Source organism: Pseudophryne corroboree, chromosome 5, assembly GCF_028390025.1.
Source record: "Pseudophryne corroboree isolate aPseCor3 chromosome 5, aPseCor3.hap2, whole genome shotgun sequence".
Taxonomy (NCBI): Eukaryota; Metazoa; Chordata; class Amphibia; order Anura; family Myobatrachidae; genus Pseudophryne; species Pseudophryne corroboree.
In genome coordinates, this window is record NC_086448.1 from 766,223,935 (window position 1) to 766,236,414 (window position 12,480).

At 51.0% G+C, this 12,480-nt stretch overlaps 1 long non-coding RNA gene across 1 annotated transcript in view; it reads left to right on the forward strand.

The window, feature by feature from the left end:
• LOC134928478 (uncharacterized) overlaps positions 1 to 12,480 on the forward strand; it is a 64,583-nt gene that overhangs the window by 11,377 nt on the left and 40,726 nt on the right. Inside the window, exon 2 of the long non-coding RNA XR_010177937.1 lies at positions 3,236 to 3,358. This is a non-coding gene — a long non-coding RNA (uncharacterized LOC134928478). The remainder of the gene's footprint in view (positions 1 to 3,235; positions 3,359 to 12,480) is intronic.

Consider the following 12,480-nt stretch of genomic DNA (forward strand, 5'->3'; position numbering starts at 1 on the left):
CCCATGGTCCTTTCAGGAACCCCAGCATCCACTAGGACGATAGAGAAAATAAGAATTTACTTACCGATAATTCTATTTCTCGGAGTCCGTAGTGGATGCTGGGCGCCCATCCCAAGTGCGGATTATCTGCAATACTTGTACATAGTTACAAAAATCGGGTTATTATTGTTGTGAGCCATCTTTTCAGAGGCTCCGCTGTTATCATACTGTTAACTGGGTTTAGATCACAAGTTGTACGGTGTGATTGGTGTGGCTGGTATGAGTCTTACCCGGGATTCAAAATTCCTCCCTTATTGTGTACGCTCGTCCGGGCACAGTACCTAACTGGCTTGGAGGAGGGTCATAGGGGGAGGAGCCAGTGCACACCACCTGATCGGAAAGCTTTACTTTTGTGCCCTGTCTCCTGCGGAGCCGCTATTCCCCATGGTCCTTTCAGGAACCCCAGCATCCACTACGGACTCCGAGAAATAGAATTATCGGTAAGTAAATTCTTATTTTCATGTGAACCAACCTATTGTGGTGCCTGCGGCTACTTGGGACTTAGAGGATTCCAAGTTACTGGACGTAGTCAGGGCCCTGAAAAGTATATGTTTCCAGGACAGCTGGAGTCAGGTAAACTGACTCGATATTTCTCCTGTATGCACCCAACAAGCTGGGTGCTCCTGCTTCTAAGCAGACGATTGCTCGCTGGATCTGTAGCACGATTCAACTTGCACATTCTGCGGCTGGACTGCCGCACCCTAAATCTGTAAAAGCCCATTCCACGAGGAAAGTGGGCTCTTCTTGGGCGGCTGCCCGAGGGGTCTCGGCTTTACAACTTTGCCGAGCTGTTACTTGGTCGGGTTAAAACATTTTTGTAAGAGTCTACAAGTTTGATACCCTGGCTGAGGAGGACCTAGAGTTTGCTCATTCGGTGCTGCAGAGTCATCCGCACTCTCCCGCCCGTTTGGGAGCTTTGGTATAATCCCCATGGTCCTTACGGAGTCCCAGCATCCACTTAGGACGTCAGAGAAAATAAGATTTTACTCACCGGTAAATCTATTTCTCGTAGTCCGTAGTGGATGCTGGGCGCCCATCCCAAGTGCGGATTGTCTGCAATACTTGTTTATAGTTATTGCCTAACTAAAGGGTTATTGTTGAGCCATCTGTTGAGAGGCTCAGTTATATTTCATACTGTTAACTGGGTATAGTATCACGAGTTATACGGTGTGATTGGTGTGGCTGGTATGAGTCTTACCCGGGATTCAAAATCCTTCCTTATTGTGTCAGCTCTTCCGGGCACAGTATCCTAACTGAGGTCTGGAGGAGGGTCTTAGTGGGAGGAGCCAGTGCACACCAGGTAGTCCTAAAGCTTTCTTTAGTTGTGCCCAGTCTCCTGCGGAGCCGCTAATCCCCATGGTCCTTACGGAGTCCCAGCATCCACTACGGACTACGAGAAATAGATTTACCGGTGAGTAAAATCTTATTTTTTTTTCAAGGTGTTGGGACACTGAGCTTAGCACCGCTCCTAACACTCCTGTGAAGCTCCACCTCTGTACTCTCATGGGTCCACAACCTAATACATTGTAAAGCATGGGTGACCATTGGTGGGTGAAACCATTGATGGTTCCATTGCAGATGATTTCACACCATCAATTTTACCCATCAATGGTACCATTGATTAGTAACCCACCGAAGGCCATCCCAGAGGCACTTCCTGTATAACAAACACTTCCTGGCAATTATGAAACTTCCAACATCTGCATACAGCAAACATCTACACAAACTGTATAATCTATTGTTTGCTTTACAGTTACTTTGTTTATAGTTTATGGCATTTGTCCCTACTTATTGCTATTTAGTACCGCTGGGTGGGTCCTCTATCTTGTCATGTTGTGTCAGTTTAAAACTAAAAAAAGAGCTAATTCAGAGTTGTGTATTCCAACCCTGCATGACAGACATTTTTTCTACATCTGGCTTCTGACCCGAGCAGACGTGCCTAGGGCTCTCTCCTGAGGTCCAGCCCCCCATCCAGCCCCAGGAGAGAGGCCCCCATACCACACCAATTACAGACTGCTGATCCTTGCACCCGTATGTGCTGATTGCGGCCTTTGCTTCCTGCACCCAGCAACACAGACTGGGAACTGCCACTGCTCACACTTGCAACCTGGTGAAGCCCTGCACTGACCACCATTCCCTGCCCCCCTGCCAGAAGCCACCTCCATAAGAGGAGTCCATCGTGTGCCAGTTGCCCGGGGCCAATGTGGTTCTCCACCCGGCTGCCTGCTGTTTCCCCAGGGACTCTATGCCTTTTCTCCACCGTGCTTCCCTTCTGCTGAGAGCTGATGCCACCAGCGCAGCTAAGCTGCCACCTACCACCTGATTCTCCAGCTGGATCCTACTGTAACCTGGGATGAATGATCACAGCATCTCACCATATTGCCTCCCATTACCCTACATGGCCATCTTCCTTCCTAGGTCGCCCACCTTGTCACCATCTGTGCACTGCCTCCAGCTGCCCGCTCTGTTAGCAGCTCCTGTGAGCTATGCATCTGGACTCTTCCCTGTTGGATCGGCCATCTTGGGGAGCCTTTCTGCCACCACGGCTGCACTGCACACTCCATCTGGCTGCTGGTTAGTGAGTCACCTCAGCTACATCAGCTCCAGGGGCCCCTTATCTCACTTGGACTTTCTCCACTGTCAACCGTGCTGCTGGCTTAGCTGCATTGCCAGAGATACTTCCATCCAGCTCCAGGTCTCAATATGCCTACCAACTTACCATGTTTTCAGAATTTTACTGTTTATTTTGAATTCATTGTACTGACCATCATTACTTTTGCCTGTCATCTACTATCACTCTGTCTACCATTATTTTTGGCCCTAGCTACTGTTGTCTGTTACCATGTATGCTATACCTGTATGCTATACGGCTATCGTTTGCACCCCTTGCCAGCATCAACCTACACAGTGCGCCCCAAATGGCTGCCTTTGATGGTTCCCCTGTGGGTGGGAGTTGCTGTACGTGGATCAGTTCATACAGAGTATATCATACTGCCGCACACTTGCCAATTCTCCCACACAGGCCTTTGGTCCTTGTATCTCCCAACAGTGTAACCTTTGTAGTGTGCCCAACATGGCTGCGTCATCTGGTACGCTCGTGCATGGTATCAAAAAGACATCGACCTGATGACTATGGTGGGACCCTACTCCTAACGTTAGGACACTGCAATCACCCATTTTGTATCATCTCTTCTAGGCTTGACCTATTGCACCAATCCTACACAGTGTGTCCAAGATGGCTGCCTCACCTCGTACCATTTGTGGGTAGAATATATAACCCATGGAAGTTATTATCCAAAATGTCTGCACCAACCGGACGGTATGCTTATTGTGCTCTCATGGTTTTGTTGTATTTCATTATTTCTGTGTGATCCCTTTACTGGCTGTAATACTATAGACTTGTAATATGTACTATGCTTGATGGGGGTCATTCCGACCCGTTCGCACACAGCAGTTTGTTGCTGTGGTGCGAACGGGTCTGGAAAGCACATGCGCGGCGGCCGCACTGCGCACGCACGTCGTTGCCCAACGACGCGCCGGGTTATGTCGCGCCCAGCGAAGAAAGCGGTCGCAGAGCCGATCGCAAGAAGATTGACAGAAAGAAGGCGTTCCTGGGCGTCACCAGACCGTTTGGACCCGTTTTCGAGGAGTGGTGAAGAAAACGCAGGTGTGTCCAGGAGAACGGAGGGCGGATGTCTGACGTCCAAGCCGGCCCCAGCATTGCTGAGATCGTCGCACAGGGTAAGTATGTCCAGGGCTAGTCTTGTTCTGCTTGAAATATTTTTAGCTTAGCAGGGCTGCACAAGCGATCGCAGCCCTGCAAAGCTAAAATACACTCCCCCATAGGCGTGGACTAGTTGATCGCAGCAGCAGCAAAAAGTTGCTGGCTGCGATCAACTCGGAATGACCATGTCACTGACCTAGGTTGGGGGTGTTGTGAACTCGGGGGTTCTCCCGATGGTAGGGGAGAGGAACCACAGTTGGGTCGGAACAGGGATGGCTTAATATAGCTCTTCCTCATACAGGACTCTGACAGTAAAGCTTGGTGAAAATATTAAAGAACTTTATTGCAGGAAGGGGGCAACACAATGTCACATAGCAGAGAAGGAACGTATGGGGAAATGTCCAGGCCTATAGGAGAACTTGTAAGCAATGCTAAGGATTCCAGGAAAAGAAGTACTTGTGAGTGTTGGTACAAGATAATAATGACTGAAGAACTTGTAAGTGATGTTTTTAAAGATACCAGTGATTTGAAGAACTGGTGAACGGTGGTTAAAGACTCTGACGATTTGAAACACTTGTGAGCGGTGGTTAAAGACACTGATGATTTGTAGAACTTGAGAACGGTGGTTAAAGACACTGATGATTTGTAGAACTTGAGAACGGTGGTTAAAGACACTGATGATTTGTATGACTTGAGAGCGGTGATTAAAGACACTGATGATTTGTAGAACTTGAGAGCGGTGGTTAAAGACACTGGCAACTTGCAAAACTTGGGAGTGGTGGTTAAAGACACTGATGATTTGTGTGACTTGAGAGCGGAGATTAAGGACACTGATGATTTGTAGAACTTGAGAGCAGTGATTAAAGACACTGATGATTTGTAGAACTTGAGAGCGGCGTTTAGCCCGCAGCACACGCTGACTCCAAGAAGCACTGGTGACTGGATTGCAGAGAAACACACCAGCCGCAGTATACACTGAACTGTGCAGCAACTGGCACCTGGAAGTGCCGGAGACACTGGGGTACGACTGCAGAGAGATACGTCAGGAACAAGAGCACTGGCATCCACGTCAGGGGAAAAGACGATACTCAGGCGCCGAGGCTCTGACTTTGAATCTCGCGCCTCCGCTGGATTGGCGGAACAGTCTATTGACGTCACCTGCTCCCCGCCCACGTGATGCCGGGTGTCATGGCGGCGCCCCCGCCCCGGGGAACCGCCGGGAGCCGCGCCAGCCAGACGCCGGAATCCTATGGGAGTATAGCACTATATAAATAAAATATTATTATTTTTACAATATTTCTCAGTGATAAGTAAGATTTGTGTGAGCTTGATGCTGATACAGACCATCAGCAATTCCATTGTTCCCACATATTCTCCCCCTCTCTCCTATTACACATCCTGCTCTAAGCTGCTGTATAATCGGTCATTTCCACTTTCATCCCGATCACTGGCTACACACACCACCATAGCTTTGTATCCCTGATGAAATCCATACATACTCCCTGAGGGCGGGATACACTGAGCCTTGAAAAGTGACCAGGAACCACAATTAGTGCAACGTGTTCGCTCGCCATGCTTCGGGCATGGTGCCTTGCTGCGCATGGCACAGGTTACTATTCCTGATCGTAGTCCACATGGATCATTAAGTATGAAAAAGTTCAAAAAAAGAAACAAATTGTGAAAAACTCATGTCGATCTTTTGACCTGTCGACCTAGAAACCCTGTCGACCTAGTTACTGTCGACCAATAGTGGTCGACCTAGACATTGTTGACCTCAGTGTGGTCGACCTAGAGACCAGATACCGCCTGTGACATGGCAGTTAGGGGATGATTGACCGGTACTTTATCACAGTGAAATTATCACTTTTCAAGGCTTAGTACATCCCGCTCTGAATGTGGAAAATGCTGTTCAACAAAAGGCTTACAGCCAGGGCCGGCGCAACCATTAGGCAGCTTTACGCAGATGCCTATGGGCGCCGTCCACTGGCGGGCAACGCCGCACGCTGCCGATGAAAGATCAGCTGAGCTCCTCCTCTTCAAGAGACCTGGGGCAGGGATGCTGCGACCGCCCAAACTCTGTAGCACTGTCTACTCCTCTGAACCCGGCATATTTCCGCCCCACCAGGCAGCACCCTCCTTGATTCAGACTCCCGTCCCCCGCTCCCATGACTGCATCCCACATGTGACTTGCCCCCCACTCCCGCCACTGCATCCAGCATGTGATCTGTCCCCTGCCCCCATGACTGAATCCCGCATGTCACCAGCTCCCACGACTGCATCCCACATGTGACCCGCCCCCCACTCCCGCCACTGCATCCCACATGTGACCTGTCCCCTGCTCCCATGACTGCATCCCACATGTGACCCGCCCCCCACTCCCGCCACTGCATCCCGCATGTGACCTGTCCCCTGCTCCCATGACTGAATCCCGCATGTCACCAGCTCCCACGACTGCATCCCACATGTGACCCGCCCCCCACTCCCGCCACTGCATCCCGCATGTGACCTGTCCCCTGCTCCCATGACTGAATCCCGCATGTCACCAGCTCCCACGACTGCATACCACATGTGACCCGCCCCCCACTCCCGCCACTGCATCCAGCATGGGACATGTCCCCTGCTCCCATGACTGAATCCCGCATGTCACCAGCTCCCACGACTGCATCCCACATGTGACCCGCCCCCCACTCCCGCCACTGCATCCAGCATGTGACCTGTCCCCTGCTCTCATGACTGAATCCCGCATGTCATCAGCTACTAGGACTGCATCCCACATGTGACCCGCCCCCCACTCCCGCCACTGCATCCAGCATGTGACCTGTCCCCTGCTCCCATGACTGAATCCCGCATGTCACCAGCTCCCACGACTGCATCCCACATGTGACCCGCCCCCCACTCCCGCGACTGCATCCCACATGTGACCAGCCCCCACCCCCTGCGATTGCACCCCGCTTGTGACCACCCCGCTGCTTGTGACATCCTCCCTGCACCTCCGGGTCTGACGCATACTCCCGGCTCTCAGCAGTGACAAGCACAGTAACAAGTGTAGGCACTCACCCCCTGGCTGGCCAGACTCTCTCCTCCCCTCCTTCCTCCTTTGATGGAATGATGAAACGGCTGCCAAGTAGGCATCAAAATATGGGAAAAGGGCTCTGCACTAGGTGGTCATTTCAACCCGATCGCTCGCTGCAGTTGTTCGCAGCTCAGCAATCTGGTCGGAACTGCGCATGCGCCGCAGTGCGCCGGCGCATGTCGGACAGCCGAAGGCCATCGTTCCCTAGCGATCGCCTCTGCCTGATTGACAGGCAGAGGTGGTCGCTGGGTGGGAGAGGGCGGCATGGCAGCGTTTGGCCGCCGTTTTGGGGGCGCGGTCCAGCCAATGCAGGCGTGGCCAGACCGTGCGGGGGGGGCTGCAGCGGCTGCGTGATGTCACACGCAGCCGCTGCAACCAGGGGCAGCGACGAGCAACTCCCGGGCAGCCGCAGGAGCTGCACTGGCCGGGAGATACTCAACAAGTACAAAAGCATTGCCGCTGTGCGTTGCTTTTGTACTTGTACTTGTGCGGGGGGGGGGGGGGGGGGGGGGCGACAGACATGCAGAGCGGGCTAGCCCTGTGCTGGGCGTCCCCCCGCATGTCTGGGGAGATGATCGTAGCTGTGCTAAATTTAGCACAGCTACGATCAACTTGGAATGGCCCCCTAGATCTCTCCTCAGCGAGTGCTGCTTGGGAATATGTATTAGCAGGGACAATGAAATCTACAAATTGTCTCTCCGACACTGCACTAATTGACACTTGCCATTCTGAAGTGTGTAGTGGCCGGGACAGGGACAGTGGTAACTATAGAGGGTGCAGGGGACGCAAGTAGGGGGCCCAAAGGCCCAGCAAGCAATCCCACTGCACCCTTTTGAAAAAAAAATCAAAAATCTTTTTTTTTTTTTTTTTTTTAATTTAGTACTGTTGCACGCCAGGTTCGGGGACTGACAGTTTACTTCCTGGGAGGAAGGGAGGCTGTTGGGAGGCGGGGTGCAGAGCCGCCCTCAATGTGTGACCGGAGCCGCGGCTTGTTGGAGGGAACCAGGAAGCATAGCTGCAGTACGATCCGTGCTGCACACTCCCCACTCTTCCCTACCATCTATAATCTGTTTGTTTATGCCCCACCATGTCCGTCTATGTCCGTCCATCTATGTCCACCCCCGTCCATCTGTACGTCTATTCCCGACCCCCGCCATCTGTCCATCTATCCATCTATGCCCCCCCAGGGTGCTCTGTCCATCCGTCTATGTCCCCCACGTCCATCCGTCTGTCTGTCTATGCCCCATATAGTGCATTGTCCATCTGTCTATGTACCCATATTGTGCTCTGCCCATCTATGCCCCCCATCCATCTGTCTGTTCATCTATGCCCGCCCAATGACCGTCTATCCATCTATGCCCCCATATGGTGCTCTGTCTGTCCGTCTATACTCCCCGTCAGTCAGTCCACCTATTTATCTACGCCCCCGTATGGTGCTCTGTCCGTCTATGCCGTCAATCTAAGTAGTGTCTGTCTCGCTCACTCCTACTCCATTTCTCTCCTCTCCCTAACACTCTCTCTCTTCCTCCTCTCTCTCTTTTTTTTCTCTCTCTCCCTGACACTGTCTCTCTCTCTGACACTGTCTTTCTCTCTTTCTGACAATCTCTTTTTCCCTCTGACACTGTCTCTTTCTCTCTCTGACACTATGGGGGGGATTCAAATGTTTGAAAAGTCGGTTGGGTGCTTGTTTTTTCCTGTCTATTAGATAGGAAAAAACAGACACCCAACTGACCTTTCAAACAATTGAATATCCCCCTATGTCGCTCTCTTTCTCTCTCTCTCTCTGACACTGTCTCTCTTTCTCTCTCCCCCTCTCTCTTTTCCTGACACTATCTCTATTGTTATCTCTCTAACTGATACCCACTCTCTCTCTCTCTCTCTCTCTCTCTCTCTCTCTCTCTCTCCCTCTTTCTTTCCCTGAAACTCACTCACTCTCTCTTGCTCTCCTCTTTCTCTCTCCCTCCGGCCCTGGCACTCTCTCTCTCTCACTCCCACTAGCACCCCTCACTCTCTCTTACTCCTCCTCCCTTTCTCTCTCTGACACCCTCTCCCATCTCGTCCCTTTTTTTCTCTTTCTCCCTGACACCATCTCTAACTCCCCTCTCTCATTCCTCTTTTTTCATGAAACCTTCTTTCTTGCACCTCTTTTTCTCTTTCTCTCTTTCTACTTTTGACATCCTCCTTATCTCTCACTCCCCCCCTCTCTCCTGCCCCCCTAAGGGGCATTGTAGTGCCAATGGTGTGTGTGTGTGGGGGGGGGGGGGGGCTTTCAAGAATTTGCTATGGGGCCCACAAAGTTCTAGTCATGCCCCTGGAACTGCACCATATGATGCTGTGGGGTTAATCTTCATGTACATGGCTCCTGACTTTTGAATATCACGGAGCATTTGATAAAACACTTTTCACCTAGGCAATACCGGTTCATGTATACTATGATTTGTACCCTTGAAGTTGCATAATATTATATATGTGCTGTTCTGAGTTGCGAGGCAATGGAGGTCGGGAGATACTGGTACAGATTATTGTCCACAGGTACACCTAAGGTGTACATAACTTCTCTCCAGTCTGCCACAATGCTTCTAGCCTCTTCTAGAGCTAACCGGATCACAGATCACAGTTTACCCCAACAAGCCCCTCAGTATAATAAATAAGAATTTACTTACCGATAATTCTATTTCTCGTAGTCCGTAGTGGATGCTGGGGACTCCGTCAGGACCATGGGGATAGCGGCTCCGCAGGAGACAGGGCACAAAAATAAAGCTTTAGGATTAGGTGGTGTGTACTGGCTCCTCCCCCTATGACCCTCCTCCAAGCCTCAGTTAGGATACTGTGCCCGGACGAGCGTACACAATAAGGAAGGATATTGAACCCCGGGTAAGACTCATACCAGCCACACCAATCACACCGTATAACTTGTGATCTGAACCCAGTTAACAGTATGACAAACGTAGGAGCCTCTGAACAGACGGCTCACAACAAATAACAACCCGATTTTTTGTAACAATAACTATGTACAAGTGTTACAGACAATCCGCACTTGGGATGGGCGCCCAGCATCCACTACGGACTACGAGAAATAGAATTATCGGTAAGTAAATTCTTATTTTCTCTAACGTCCTAAGTGGATGCTGGGGACTCCGTCAGGACCATGGGGATTATACCAAAGCTCCCAAACGGGCGGGAGAGTGCGGATGACTCTGCAGCACCGAATGAGAGAACTCAAGGTCCTCCTCAGCCAGGGTATCAAATTTGTAGAATTTTGCAAACGTGTTTGCCCCTGACCAAGTAGCAGCTCGGCAGAGTTGTAATGCCGAGACTCCCCGGGCAGCCGCCCAGGATGAGCCCACTTTCCTTGTGGAATGGGCCTTGACAGATTTAGGTTGTGGCAAGCCTGCCACAGAATGTGCAAGTTGAATTGTGCTACAAATCCAACGAGCAATCGTCTGCTTAGAAGCAGGAGCACCCATCTTGTTGGGTGCATACAATATAAGCAGTGAGTCAGACTTTCTGACTCCCGCCGTTCTTGAAATATATATTTTCAATGCCCGGACCACGTCCAACAACTTGGAATCCTCCAACTCGTTAGTAGCCGCAGGCACCACAATAGGTTGGTTCAGGTGAAACGCTGACACCACCTTAGGCAGAAAATGAGGACGCGTCCGCAGTTCTGCCCTGTCCGTATGGAAAATCAGATATGGGCTCTTATATGATAAAGCCGCCAATTCTGATACTCTCCTGGCTGAAGCCAGGGCCAGTAGCATGCTTACTTTCCATGTAAGATACTTCAGCTCCACCGATTTGAGCGGCTCAAACCAATGGGATTTGAGAAAATCCAAGACTACATTAAGATCCCACGGTGCCACTGGGGGCACAACCGGGGGCTGTATATGTAGTACTCCTTTTACAAAAGTCTGGACTTCAGGAACTGAAGCCAATTCTTTCTGGAAGAAAATCGACAGGGCCGAAATTTGAACCTTAATGGACCCCAATTTGAGGCCCATAGACAATCCTGTTTGCAGGAAATGTAGGAATCGACCCAGTTGAAATTCCTCCGTGGGGGCCTTCCTGGCCTCACACCACGCAACATATTTTCTCCAAATGCGGTGATAATGTTGTGCAGTCACCTCCTTCCTGGCTTTTACCAGTGTAGGAATGACCTCTTCCGGAATGCCTTTTTCCTTTAGAATTCGGCGTTCAACCGCCATGCCGTCAAACGCAGCCGCGGTAAGTCTTGGAATAGACACGGTCCCTGCTGAAGCAGGTCCCGTCTCAGAGGTAGAGGCCACGGATCCTCCGTGAGCATCTCTTGAAGTTCCGGGTACCAAGTTCTTCTTGGCCAATCCGGAGCCACTAGTATCGTTCTTACTCCCTTTTGCCGTATAATTCTCAGTACTTTTGGTATGAGAGGCAGAGGAGGGAACACATACACTGACTGGAACACCCACGGTGTTACCAGAGCGTCCACAGCTATTGCCTGAGGATCTCTTGACCTGGCGCAATACCTGTCCAGTTTTTTGTTGAGGCGGGACGCCATCATATCCACCATTGGTTTTTCCCAACGGTTCACAATCATGTGGAAGACTTCTGGATGAAGTCCCCACTCTCCCGGGTGTAGATCGTGTCTGCTGAGGAAGTCTGCTTCCCAGTTGTCCACTCCCGGAATGAATACTGCTGACAGTGCTATCACATGATCTTCCGCCCAGCGAAGAATCCTTGCAGCTTCTGCCATTGCTGTCCTGCTTCTTGTGCCGCCCTGTCTGTTTACGTGGGCGACTGCCGTGACGTTGTCCGACTGGATCAACACCGGCTGACCCTGAAGCAGGGGTTTTGCCAGACTTAGAGCATTGTAAATCGCTCTTAGCTCCAGTATATTTATGTGAAGAGACATCTCCAGGCTTGACCATACTCCCTGGAAGTTTCTTCCTTGTGTGACCGCTCCCCAGCCTCTCAGACTGGCATCCGTGGTCACCAGGACCCAGTCCTGTATGCCGAATCTGCGGCCCTCTAACAGATGAGCACTCTGCAACCACCACAGAAGAGACACCCTTGTCCGTGGCGATAAGGTTATCCGCTGATGCATCTGCAGATGCGATCCGGACCATTTGTCCAGCAGATCCCACTGAAAAGTTCGTGCGTGGAATCTGCCGAATGGAATCGCTTCGTAAGAAGCCACCATCTTTCCCAGGACTCTTGTGCATTGATGCACAGACACTGTCCCTGGTTTTAGGAGGTTCCTGACAAGTTCGGATAACTCCCTGGCTTTCTCCTCCGGAAGAAACACCTTTTTCTGAACCGTGTCCAGAATCATTCCCAGGAACAGCAGACGTGTTGTCGGGGTCAACTGAGATTTTGGAAAATTCAGAATCCACCCGTGTTGTTGCAGCACTACTTGGGTTAGTGCTACTCCGTCCTCCAGCTGTTCTCTGGACCTTGCCCTTATCAGGAGATCGTCCAAGTAAGGGATAATTAATACGCCTCTTCTTCGCAGAAGAATCATCATTTCGGCCATTACCTTGGTAAAGACCCGAGGTGCCGTGGACAATCCAAACGGCAGCGTCTGAAACTGATAATGACAGTATTGCACCACGAACCTGAGGTACCCTTGATGTGAAGGGCAAATTGGGACATGCAGGTAAGCATCCTT